At 50.1% G+C, this 13670-nt stretch overlaps 1 protein-coding gene across 3 annotated transcripts in view; it reads right to left on the bottom strand.

The window, feature by feature from the left end:
• ANKRD11 (ankyrin repeat domain containing 11) overlaps positions 1-13670 on the bottom strand; it is a 161075-nt gene that overhangs the window by 65806 nt on the left and 81599 nt on the right. Inside the window, exon 3 of one of the 3 annotated variants that reach the window (XM_075511104.1) lies at positions 9194-9281. The exons of the other annotated variants lie outside the window; for them this stretch is intronic. The gene's annotated coding sequence lies outside the window, so the exon portion shown is untranslated. The remainder of the gene's footprint in view (positions 1-9193; positions 9282-13670) is intronic. 3 annotated transcript variants of the gene reach the window in all.

Raw genomic sequence — 13670 nt, forward strand, 5'->3', positions numbered from 1 at the left:
AATAAAAGCTATTCTTCTGTTGCACTGAAAGCAGGAGCCCGGCAGGTAACAGGATCTCAGCCCTGCCAGTAAAGGCAACTTGATACCGTTCTCTAAAAGGGGAGAGGAAGGTAAATTACTTTAATTTCTATTAGAGAGGACAGACTCCCACTAGAGATAGGGTCTTTCTGTCGGAGCACATCGCACCCTGCAAGCTGGACGCCCAAAACTGAAAACGTGGAAACTGAGGTGGCGGGCAGCCGTCTCCTCTCAGGAGGGATTTCCGTTCAGCCGAGAAGCAGGCGACGCCGGAAAACGGCAAGACGTACGGTTTTGTGTGTCCCGGTCACTGGGATGGTCTCGGGACAGTTCCCAGTTTAACCTGAGTGGCTGACCACTGACCGGGAGACCGGGCAACCCTTCGGCTGCAAAGCAACCACGCTGGGGCCGCAGTGCCTGGTTTTGCTCTGTGTGCTCCGCAAGTTTTACCGAGCGATGGGACAGACATCAGGCATCTACGAGACAGCAGCCCTGCCCCTCGATTGCCACCTTCTGCCTCCCAAGCCGGCAGGCAGAGGAAACCCTGAATGCGCTAGCACTGCACAGGCTCATGGAAATTAGGAACCGGGTAATTTTAAAGGCTTTCTCAGTGAAAAGTGTTCTCAGGCTTAGTTAGCATGCCAGATAAAGCCTCTGTTCCTGTAAAACCTGATGCGTGATTATCAGTCAAGGCCAACGTATTTACCCTAAAATTGGGTAATATTGTTTTATGGTTCTTAATAGTTCAAACCGACAATGCACCGCTCTGAACAGACGCTGCCGAGCAGTTTCTCAGCCTTTCATCAGGACTGCGTAGGCGTTGAATTCTGGAGCTAATCACCTTAGCAACGGCTTTAAACATATGTGCAGTGACATCAGCTGATTTCTGAAAGCTGTAAATAGAGGATAATAGCACGAAAAAATTCTGGATTAAAGCCAAGACCTAAAAAACATACTATTAAAACGCTGCCTGTAATTCAATGTATGCAAACTTGTTTGCATCCCTGCTCCCCAAAACCTGTGTAATTACACACCTACCAGCACAACTGGTGATTGTCCCACTGCAGGCTACACTCAGTTACAGAAACTTCCCAGAAATGAGGATTTAATAGAAATCCTTCTTCAAATTTAATTTTTAAAAGCCTGGAGAAACCCCACACAGCATGAAGTTAGGCTAAAGGAGACCTGCTCCAACCTACAACCCTGTGTTTCAAGCCAATGAGTAATAACATCAACTTAGGAGAATTACTTGTAAATATGAAAATAACGTGCTCACGGGCTTTATCACTGACACATGTCGGAACTGTGAACAGGAACCGTGGCAAAGTCCGCTTCGAGGACGTGCTGCCAGGCCCGTGCCTTTGGTAAAGAAGAGGTAAAGCAGCATCAGACACGAAGACGCAGGAGGAACCCATTTCTGGAAGGCCGTGCTGGCGAGCAGACAGCGTGAAAGGGGCATATTCTGAATTACCTCATGTTTGGTACCTCATTAAGATCTTAAACTGTCTGTTTAGGGAGTCCCTCGATCAGCCATCAGCATAAGACACAAGGACAATATACTTTTTGTTTTCCTCGTTTCGTTGTGACCCATATTTCTGAGGTCTGTTGTGCAGGATGTGACCCGGCCAGCTAAAGAAACCTTTGCAGTGCCTCCATGTTAAGCTGGCACGCTGGGAGGGAGAGAGAGGAGAGGGGAGAAATGGGCTTAATAGGATTTTCAAATGTCAAAAAATATCTTTAGCAGGCCCATTTACGCAGAGCCTTAGCACTTGCTGAACTTGAAAGCAAAATTTGCTGTGCAAAGAACACAGCTTGCATGCTAAGCGGACCTGAGGAACGCTGCTCCTGCAGCACAAAGCCACCCGGCTCCTTCACCCTGGCCCCCGGACGAGTGAGAGAAGAGAAATGCAGAGTGCCTTCTCCATCAGGGCAAGGAGGGTGCCGGGGGGGTTTGGGGTGCCGGGGGGGGCTCGGCGTCGGCGCTCACCACGTGCTGCCCCGTCTGCCGCGCAGTCGGCAAGGTCCCTTGGGCGCAGCACGGGCAGCGCTTCGGGCCAGCTCCCTGGACACCGGCCCGGCCCACCAGGAGCCCTGCCTGCGGCACGCTCGCCTGCAAAAGGACTGGCAAATCAAGCTCGTCTTATTTGTGAAGCACCCTGCGTTAAAAACAAAAAATAATAAGGCTAGGGAAACGGAAAATGCAAACTTGACAGCTGCATCAGAAGAAGGATGCAGCACGGAGCCAGAAGCAAGAAATTCCCCCTCCTTTTTTCTGTATAGGGTTGGGTTTTTTTCTCTGTCAATTAGAGCTGCAAGGAAATTCAGTGAATTGAGATCAGCAGTGTTAATCGTTATTGCATTTGAATCTAATTAGCATTATTTTTTAACTACAGGTAATTTACAGTGCCTCACCTAAATGTGGAAGTCGGGTAGTGCCTTCTGTTCACTAGAAAACCACCACGTCAAAGATAATCCTGCTATTCGCTTTATGCCTTTAATTTCTGTAATCCATGGTTACCAGTTTGAGCGCGACTGCCATGGTTACTCCCCTGCTCCTTTTATCAAAGGCTCCTGTGTGCGTCTCGCTGGAGCGGCAGCACTTCTGCCGAGATGCTAAGAATAGCAAAGCCCCTTTCCCGAGCGCTGGGTAAGGTGAGATGCAGGGAAGGATGAAGTTTCTGAGAACCGCAGGGGGAGAAGGGGACGGCGCGGGCGGGGGTCAGCCAGCGCGGGATGCGGCTGATGGACGTCCCAGGCAAGGAGGTGCAGCAGCGTCTCCTACTTTCTGCCTTTCTTCTGCTTGCGTGAGCAGAGGCTTAGGCTAGCAGTCTGCCCTCAGCAGATCTCTAGGATGTCCGTTTGGCATCCTTATCATCTATGTCATTTTTTTTTTAAGTCCCTCTCCGTAGCCTGTATCACAGTTTGTGCACCTCAGAGCTTTTGGAGTCGAACCTTCAGAGAGACCCTAAAATTCTGGACCGCTGTTTCAGCGTGAGAACTGCCGTCCCCCAGGTACAGCCAGCACATCTGCGGGGCCGGGCTCCTGTCTGGCCACGATGTGACCTGTCACCATCACCCAAGAAAATGACTGATTCAAACAGTCACATTGTTATGAGACACACGCACTGAACTGGTTTCCCGTACAAGCATCACGTCTCTGATCAGCCAGCTCTCCAAACTGGAGCTGGTCAAAGCGTTTTGAATGCTTTTGCTAAGCTGTACATCTGCGAGAGGTAAAGGGGATGCTGCTGAGCCGGGAGAAGGTAAGGCAGAGTTCTCGGGGCGGGAAGAAGCAAACCCGGCATCGCTGAATCGCTGGTCCTGGGACTCGGGGCCTCACAGCAGCGATGCACCGGTCGGATGGCTGCCACGGCAGGGACCGACCGACCACAGAGCTGCCAGGTAGTCAGATCACCCTGGAGCTCGACAGTCTGGCAGGACCAACGGACAGTTTAAAATATTTTACAGATTACTGCCCTATAAAAGCTTTCCTATGTGCAGAGCATTTGCAAATCTAAGTCCGTAACACCACAAACCTTTGCAGGGATATACACGCTCAGCAGCTGGAGGCAACAAGCATCACCTCGTCGTCTGAAGGCTTTTGCCTGACAGGCACAAGGTCCTGTCAGAAGCACGTGCAATGCACCCCTGGAAAACACCTTCCTTCCCTACAGCCTGTCCTGCCGCCCGCCAGGTCCCACTGCAGGGCGGCTTGTGGGTGCTGCGCTCGCTCTTACGGTATGGGTAGGAGGTGGACAAGAGACTGGCTGTCTCGCTTTAAGAAGGGCACAAAAAGGCTGGTGCCAGCATCCTCGCAGGCCGTGCAGCCCGTGGCCTCGTGCCGGAGGAGCCCAGGGCCCCCCTGGGGAAATGCAAGCCACCTCGCCTCCGAGCGGGAGCCACGGCTGCTGCCTGCCCCGGGCAGCCCCGCTCCGCTGCAGCAGCGCAGCTGCCTGCCCGCTTCGGAGACGCACACCTGGACTCTTCTGGAAAGAGCTATGGTTTAACTGTAGGGCAAATCTGACGTTCAAGGGCAGCTAAGAATCATCAGAAAACTGTACAAAAAGCACATACATTCACCCTCTTTTCAGGGACCTACACCTTTAAAAGCAAGTGCTCAAACACCCTATGGAAACTGGCGCACACGTGCCTGGAGATAAACAACATCATGGGACAGGTAAGCTAGTTACTCATGATTTATCACACCAACTCCCCATCTAATTGCATAGCTAAATGGTCAGTCATTTTAATCCACCGTAAGCAGCTTATGCTTTCTTATGTAGCTCTGCGACATTGCTCACTTCCCGATTTGGAAATAGTAATTCTTTAAGTCTTGCTCTAGAAGGTGTGAAAGCCACCATTTTCCCTGTAACCCCGCACAGATTTTGAGACTTGTAAGATGCACACATAGGACAGAGGTCTCCTGGAAGAGGGTCCCAAACATCTACTTCATACTCAGTGCTGAGCAAAGCAGAGCATTTTTTTGTGAGGCAGCACAGAAGAAATTTTACACCCAGATGCAAGCCCTTGGTGCCAGTGCCCTATAACATCAAAACATGTTTCTAATCTTACCTTGAATCACACCCTTAGCCAAAATCTGATCCTTATCTTCTTCCAACAAATTAAGCCATCTCCTACAATACCATTCCAGCATTTCATTTCTCCTATAAACAAGGCTGGTTGTACTTAAATTACCATGTCCGAGAGCCCGCCTGCCAGCACAGCTCCTGGGAGCACTGTCCGGCCGGCGGCTCTCCTCCCTGCCCACCTACTGTCTCGCTGCGCGACACCGAACGCCCCTGTACGTTGTGTTTCACCGTACCCGCTCCTGCAACTGGACCAGCACCCACCTCAGCAATGCTGGAAGTAAACACGAGCCAGCCGAGCACACCCTGCACCTTCGGCCGTGCACCGTGCCCTGCCGGGTGCAGTTGCATCATCCTCAGTGCTTGCTCTTCAGCATCTCTCACCTTTGTGCCTGCTGCTGCCAGCCCGCTCTGGTCACACACCACAGGTCCTTGCTCCGTCCTTTCCCATAATCTCACTCATTTCTTCCCTACTAACAGCTGACTGCTCTCCCGTTTGTTTCTCCATTTACTCACCACTAACTTAACAGGAACGGGGCACCGCATTCTGCCCAATTTCTGGGCAGTTTTTGACGCTTGCAGATTCTAGTGCAGCAGTTACATGATTTTTTTAAAAATTATATTTTCGAAATCCTTGGAGAACCACACAAATGTGCATAAAAAGCTGCAAGGGTCCACCAAAAAAGTGTCCCCATGTGCACAGAGACCCCCCCCCCGTCCCCAGAGCCTGGAATAGTCAAAGCGCATTTTAGCTTTTCCACACAAGTGTGTGGATAAGCAGAGGTCACAGAACTTATCTAAAGACTTAGGGGAAAGAAATCAGGTTTTGGGTTCCATCAAGCTTTTTTCACTGCTCAAAAACTACAGCCGTTGAAAGTGAAAGCTCCCGCCCTGCGGGACCGAAGAGCTCGTGCACGCTGCTCGCACGCCTTCCGCTCACGGAAACGACCGCAGCCAAGGGGATTTTTCTGACTTGCAACACCAGAGAACTTTACCCCCTGAAACTACCCGTGAACTTAGGCCAATGACCCCAAGTCAAGCTTAAAAATCATTCCAGATACCGAGCCAGATCAAAAGTCACTAGCTGGAACCGCCTGCCTTTGATACCCTAAACCCCTGTCACCGATATTGGGCGAGACCGTGGGGCTAAATTCCTCCTGCAAGAATTTTTTTTTTTTTTTTAACCTGATACAAAATTTATTTTACCATATGTAAAATTCATTCGTGTAGTTGCACACCCTAGTAGGCTTGAATGGGGCGAAGGAGTACTTCAACTCCCAGTGCAATTTATTATTTAAAAGCAGTAAAATTACATTGCTGATAGGAGAGCCCAGGCGGAGAGCAGCGGTGATGTAATGGGTAATGCAGCTCCGCTGGCTGTACGAACCGCGCTGTACATTAGCGTGCTGGCGAGGGTGGTTGCTCCTATCAATTATTTATAGTCTTCTGGCGCGCAGCCTGGAGAGGGTCACATCGCTGAAAGCTAACTTTATCTTCATTGTTCCCAGCCTCCTGCCCAGCTGTCACTCTGCTCGCTAATGCAATACACCCCGAGCAGCGTAAAAGGATGCAGGACCGCTGGTTGGGTTTCTCCCTCCCCAGGCTGGAATAGGAAGGTGGGCTCTTACTGCGAGCTGGTGGGGGTCTCAAAAATCTTCATTAAGGTGCTGACTCGGCTGTTTAAAATCTGCGTTCGAGATTCCACCAGTCACTGGGATGACCGAAACACGGAGCGTTTCAGGGCAAGCGCACGGCGTGCTTCGGGGGGTGAGAGGTGGGACGTCAGCGGCGCGACGGGGTTCTCCGTGTCTGCTGCCGTGCCATGCAAAGGGCAGTTTTCCTACGTATCACAGCAAGAGCTATTCAATAACGTATGTAAATATGGGGAGGGAGGAGAAAGCGCACTTCAGCTCTCCAGGGAAAAAACAAAAAGAAAATAAATAAATAAATAAATTTTAAATAAAAATAAATTATTTTTTAAAAAAGGAAAAATCTCTCACAGGTTTTTGTTTCAGCTACAAACTGAAAGTGCACAGCCAGGGTCTGATTCAGCTGTATTTCACCACCAAGGAAGGGACGGCGTCCCGCTGTGCTGGCCCACCACGCAGGAAAGCGGCTCTCAAGGCTTTGTCCCTACAACTCACCAACACGCCTCTTCCACTATTCGCCCAAACCCTGACTCTACCGTGACCACTTTTCAGACCTTTGAAATATGCTCTTAAACACGCTCTTCATTTGGGCCGCTATCTATATTAAAGCAATTAAATTTTAACTTTAGCTGCTTCAGGGTCTCTGCCGCCGCAAGAGATGCTTCCCTAGGAAATCGCTCTGGCAGAAATCAGGTACGTGAAGATGAGCTGCTGCTTTCGCAGCTCCTGTGCTTGGTCCTACACCACTGACCAGCGGGATTCACGTATCCTATATGCCGCATCAAATATCTGTCCCATGCCTCAAACTAACGTCAAACCCAGCTTAAATAATAGTCTTGCAAAGCCAGGACTTTTTCAACTCTTGTGAAGCCAGGAAAATAACCTGAATTTTCCTGCGATTAGGACTGGCTGTCTTATTTCAAGCAACAAGAAGCACCCAGCTTTGGTTCAGATGTACAAAACAATTCCGATGATCGTGTCTGAAAACAACGCACGGCACTTTCATGAAAAACACAACATTTGCACAAAAAGGAAGTTGTTGAAAAAGAAAACACAGGCCCAGAGGAAGCAGGTTTGTTCTTCTGCGACACAAACAGGGGCCAGGAGAGGCTCCTGCTGTGGCACTGCCGGGGCCGGCACCGTCCGGCACAGCACCTCCAGTGGCACCCGGCGCTCCGGGAGCCGAGCAGGGGAAATTTCCTCAAATTCGGCGCAGACCCCCAGGGCAGCCACAGAGGCTCAGGTAACGCAAAGGCAACAGCCAGACCCTTTTAGTGCGATTCAGGCAAACACAAGCTGGAAAACCGTAATTAACCGTAATTAACGGTTAAAGCAGTGAAAACCAGCAGCGAGCATTTTCTTCAACTTTTCTGCACTATGAAAATCAAGACAATTCTGCCCAAAACTCCAAAAGGGGACAACCGGGACAGCTGTGGGAGGAACAAGCTGGTTCCTGTCCTCGAGCCGGCATGACCGCAGAAACCCGGGTTCTGACCAGGATCCCAGCCTGGAGCGTGCAGACCACGCGCTGCTCCCACCGCACCAGTGTCTCCAGGGCCTTTAGATCCTCTCCGAATCCAGGATTATTTCCATGGCAACTATCTGGAGAACTTATTAAGTAAAAAAACCAAGAACAGTTTGAACACACAGAACCTACATTCGTAACGTACTAGCTGACTAAATTAGCGCTAAGATTTTTAGTAATCAAAATAGATCATGTTCTAGCAACTCAATCTTCTCTTTGCCACAGCTAAAAAGAAAAACCTGATAGCAATATCAGTACGGGGGGGAAGAGGAGGAATTACAGGTCTTCTAAGACCACAGCCCTACATCAAGCCAAGTCTTATCCCATTCAAGTGGTTCAAGAGACTTTATTTTAATATCTGACAGTTCAAGTACTGTTAAATAAGGCTGAGTTTCCAAGAGATGATAAACTTCCTTGCAAGGTACCTACTAGAGAATCAAAAAGATGACTATCACGTGACACAAAGCAGTTATCTAGTAAAAAAATTCACTGAATCGCCTCAAATTTGTACTGGCTAATTGGACAGACACGCAATAGCCTGCTCACGCCTGATCCCGATCAGGCTCGTAGTGCCGAGCGACCCAGCAGTCCCAGCGTAGAAAGCCACTGGAGCTGGCTGCGTTCTTGCGCTCATTTAGAAGCTAATCATCTTCCTCACTTCACTCAAGCATAAGTTTAAACAGAAGAGGAAAAATCAGTGGTCCTTTATCATATTTAGCTTGAAAGATTCATGAGTTTAGAATATTTGCTCCAAGAAAGGACAATTTGCTTATTAAAGTTAATTTCAAATAAATTAAAAATTAGAAAAACCTGTTATTGCAACACTGAAAAGGATTCATCTTTCTCGATTTGATTATTCTGTAATCAAATTCCTGTTTCCTTCCAGGATCGGTCTACGGAACAGCAGAGGAGGCGCGACAGAGCGCTCGGGAACGGTCATAAACAAAGTAATGGGCTTCTGCCTCCAGCCAGGAGCACGCTCCCAGCTACACGCATGGACTGGAAGAAGGCAAGGCGGACGGGGACACGCCAAGCACGGGGCTCACGCAGGACCCAGATGCGGGGTCTGAGCAGCCTGTCTGGAGCGGAGGTGTGTGCAAGCCGAGCAGCATCCTCCGCTCCCAAACTTGCAGGAATTTAGTGGCTACCTCCGCACCGGCGCGAGGCTCGGCACTGCAGCAGTGACTACAGTTCCTCCTAAGCACGGGGATGAGTAAATTACCAAAGTTTTGGCAGCACTCGAAAACAAATGCTGCCTGAGAATTTCATAACAGCAATTCAGAGTGAGAAGTCAGTCTCAACAGGAATGATTTTGAAAGTGCTTTTTTAAAAAAAAAAAAAAAAAAAGTAGTTAAATGAACTGTTGGCTCGGTCACTAAGTCCAGCCAGGGAGATTATATGCATTATTGATTTACCTTAGAACAACTTGGGAACTCATTTCCAATGGTTTCTAATGGAACCTGGATTTTCTCAGTCCTAATCTGCCTCGTGAGGTTGAGCCTCCTGCAAGGAAATACAATACCACAGCATTAAAATGGCAGCTGTCAGATGTACAACAGCCCCATTCATTTAATGAAGATAGTGCAAGGGTGATAGGGATTTTTAAAGGCTACTCCAAAAGGCTCCTTTGCAATTAGAGGGGTGAGGACACGGTGGTGAGGCCGGCCTTGTGAGTGCCTATAGATAATGGTGTAGTCCTGCAAGTCTGGGGATTTATAGAAAACAAAGGGAGGTTATGAAGAGTTTATTTTTGTAGTATCAGCTTGCACACACTATCTATAGTCCTTTCAGAAGCAATGCTGATTAGTGGTTTGAGCAGAGAAGTGGCAGTTTTGAACCTCAGCTCCATTGCCTACTCAGCCACAAACGTACAAAACATTTGGGCAAGTCAGTTTTTCAACAGCCACAGCTGTAAGACGCGCAGAGTAATGCTTTGGTTTCTATTCTTAGCAAAGCACGGGACAGAGACAGCAAAGCATATGTACAGCCAGTAAACAATTCTTCCGTATGATAATCAGAGCCATTTTAAAATAGCAAATTCCCATCTGAACAAATTAAGATCTTTATGAGGGTGCACGAGCATCAGCCCCCATTTGCAGACGCGACGCGCTCGGAGCGCCCGATCAAAGGAAGCCGGTTTGTGGCAACCTCAGCTCAGAAACGGGCAATCTGGTAAACAACCGGGCGCCGTAGCCTTCCTCCCCACCTCGCACCACGCAGCGGGACTCGCGGCGGGCTGGATGATGAGGCCGTGACCCGAGCACCGAGCCCACCCGCCTCCGGAGCAGGACAGCCCCAGTCTCTGCCGTGCAATGCCAGGAACGTGCCCCGCTCCCAAAACCCAGGCGCCGGGCGGTAGGGGAGGGAAGCGGGGAGCAGGGGAGTCCTCGCCCCCCGAGAGCTGGGGAAGGGGGTTTTGCCCAGGACAACACACCGCCAACCCTTTGCCTCAGCTCCAGCAGCAAAAGCTGCTCCACTTAGGGAAATGTTTTTTCCTCAACAAAACACACACAGGCCAAGACTGTAGCAGGCTCAGCCTTCTGAAATGTTGGTCTGTGGTTTGGTTTTGTTTTTTTTTTTTCTTTTTTTTTTTTTTTTAATAGGTGAAAAGAGTATTGTTCCTTTATGTACCTAAAGCTAAAAGGAAAAGATTTTTTCTCAACCCTTACAGAAAAAGGTTCCTTTAACACAAAACCAAGTAGGGAATATCGTGGCCTGAAAGGAGGCTTCCAGAAAGGTGTGAGCATAGAAAACAGAAGCTCGTAGCAGGAAGGAAATTGTAACATTAGCTACAGACTTTGAATACACACGCAGATCCGCATCACCGAACACGAACAGTGAGCAAAATATTCAGTGCCAAAGAACAAAAAACAACATTTGATCCTCAGCTATTTTCAAAATTCATCTGCAAACGCATCCTGCCTGAAGACAAATGCAAACCAAGGCGTGATGGATATAGGGCAATTAACTGCAACCGCTATTTTTATTATTTGTAGCGTCTTGCTAGAAAACAAGCACTGCCCTTAGCCCTGAGACATCCTGTGGAAGCAGCCGGCTGCTTGCAAAAATCACCGAGCATTATATTCTGCCCCTTCTCCAGTTTAATGTCTTACCCCGCAGCTTCAGAAGCTCCCGCCTGTCCTTCCCCCTCCCTTCCCGTCCTCCTCCAGCTCCCTCCCCTCCTGGCAGCGGTGCCGGTAGCGTGCCAGATGTCAGCCTGACCCTGCAGCCGCCGTTTCGGGTCAGTTATCGGGGTTACGGTGCAAGGGGAGCGGTGAGCTCCGGCGGCGGTTCCCACCTCACCAGGCAGAGACGGGACGGCTCCGCCGCGCCAGCGATGGGGTCTGGGCACAGCTGGCAAATTTAGTTCCAGGCTTTTTTTCCCTGCTAATGAACTGCCGGCAGCAGAGCCGGCAGGAAGTTTGAAAGACGGTTCACGCACGCTGCAATGAAAGCCTTAGGCACCGAGAGCTGGGTAAGGTGACCCTTGTCTATGTTAAGCATCAGTCATTTGTAGAAGTGTCACTTACTGCACGAGGGGAACGGACGACCTGAATGTCTCCTGCAAGAATAATTGCACACTGAAGGCAAGGGCTAGAGTTTCTGGAGGAGGGATGCTGCTGTTTGCTGGGAGGGCGATGCCACGGCACTCCAAGAAGGACCATTCGAAAGACATGCGGCTGCTGCAAGGAGGTAGCAGAGGCAGCCATCGGGGAACTCGAGATGTATTTAAAATGCACCCAGGCCCGTATTCTTGACCCAGCTACACTCCTTGAAGGATGTGCCCCCGATGAAGGAACGGCTCCAAGGCAACGGTATGCAGTTTGCTGGAAGGAAAGGGGAAAGCTTCAAGCCTGACATAAGCCAGGGCTCAGATTCCTCTATCGTACAGAGGCTGCACCGCAGATAAGGCTGCGTCAACTTTTCCATTTGAGCACTCTCCCCTCTAAGGTTTACAGCCAGAGCAAAAATGTTTTGGCCAGGTGGAAGCCTAACATATAGGCTCCCAAAGCAGGGAGCTGCCCACGTATACACAACATTCCAATGTCACCCGCCCAGACTTGGTTTCCCTCCATTGGGAAAAGGAAAATCTCATCTTCCTCCCCATGAAATTCTTCGCATTCCTCCACAACAGGTAAGCCGTACCCCTCCGTCAGGCTGGTCATCTACAGTCGAGAGCTGTACAAAGTGCCCCATAACATCAAACAACCCAAGGTACTGAAACACAAATAGGTTAAACGTTAACCTAGGAGCTAAGAGGAGGGCATGCGACCGCAGCGCTGCAATCCTGCCCCAGCACCGACAGGCCGGCTCCGGCGCGCTGCCTCCGTCACGGCTCCTGCCCAACGCCATGCCATGTTTTTGGAGAGAAAGGGAGTTTTTGGACAATAAGGGTGTTTCTCACCTATAGAGTCCATCTGCCTGCAGGAAGGCGGGCAAGGAAAGCAAGGTGGAAGCCAGCACCTGGGCCCCACGTCGCCGTGCCCGAAAACGGGGTGCCCGCAGGCAGGACGTCGCTCTCCCCACCGCCGCACATGCCGCAGGCTCCTCCAGACGCATTTTCCTGGTTTTGCATTATGGCAGAGCGAGAGGCAGCAAACCCAGCGAGCAGGCTGCCAGCTCGCACCCCGTTTGGCATCTTATTTTTGTATGTCGAACTATGAAGATGCTCCATTTCCAAGGAAAGCGCCGGAGAAGCCCTGCTCCCCCGCGGCCCCCCCGGCCAGGGGCTGCAAGCGCCGGTTCCCATGCCTGCTCCTGCTCCTGCTCCGCGGGCGGGTGCAGCACCCAGCACCCAACCCCGCGCGCCGGGGAAGTTTCGGGGCCTGTTGACGTGCGTGGGGGATGGGGAGGTATTTCGGTACCAGCGAGCGGCACAGCCCTCCCCCCCGCATGCTTCACTGCAGTTATCCCTGAAGACAGAAAAATTTGTGCTTGTTTTTCTAGTGCTGCTGAGCAGCTATGAAATGTCTCCCGCCACAGAGAGCCTGAATAATCCCCGGCTCCTGAAGCAACATCTGAAATCAGCTTCTCTCCAGTCTCCATCACAATTTCAAACCTTTAATTTACAGATGCTCAAGTGAAAGCAACGTTTGTGTTTGTTTACCAGCCACAGAGAAAGCTCTGAGCACATGTGGTTTATCACATTTACCCAACAGATATATTCTGGGGAGCTTCTTGGACCAGCCATGACTTGTCACAAATTACCAGTCACGAACTTTTCCTCCCTGTCCCCAGGACAGGCCAGGGACCCGTCCCTGGACGGCCAGGTGAGCCACCCACGCGCACGGTGCTTCCAGCAGCCTTTTGGGAGCACCTGAAATGAACCTGGGTTTCTCTGTTTCCAAGTTCAAAAAAAAAAAAAAAAAAAAAAAAACACCAAACCACCACCAAAAAAAACAGAAAGGAGGAAAACAGCCTGATTTTATTCTTCTTCCTCTGTTAAATCTTGGACCAAGACGCGGCAGTTTTCGCCCAGGGAAGCACCCTTGCAGGCTCTGTGGAAGGGTGGAGGCCACGCGGAATCTGGAAAACTTTCCCCCGTTACCTTTGGTGAATTTAAGATTCGCTGCTGTACGTCAATGAAGCAACTTTGTTCTTTCTGGAGGGAACGGACAGATTGCAGGAGAAAACTATATCCCAATTGCTGCCAAATTCCACAGATTTAGTTATTAGTAGGCAATTAGGAATAATGATTAACACTTCCTACTACGTTAAGCTCCATTTGCACCGCATCTCTGCGCCAGCCTGGACGTTTCCGATGGAGCGGCACTCCGGCTCCAACATGCACGTGGCATCACGTACCGAAAACTGTGTCTTCCTGCTCGCTGCCTCCTGGGCCCCTTCTCCACAGATGTATTTAATGCAGTTGTCTTACAAAATAAAATTGCA

Source organism: Mycteria americana, chromosome 8 (assembly GCF_035582795.1).
Source record: "Mycteria americana isolate JAX WOST 10 ecotype Jacksonville Zoo and Gardens chromosome 8, USCA_MyAme_1.0, whole genome shotgun sequence".
Taxonomy (NCBI): domain Eukaryota; kingdom Metazoa; phylum Chordata; class Aves; order Ciconiiformes; family Ciconiidae; genus Mycteria; species Mycteria americana.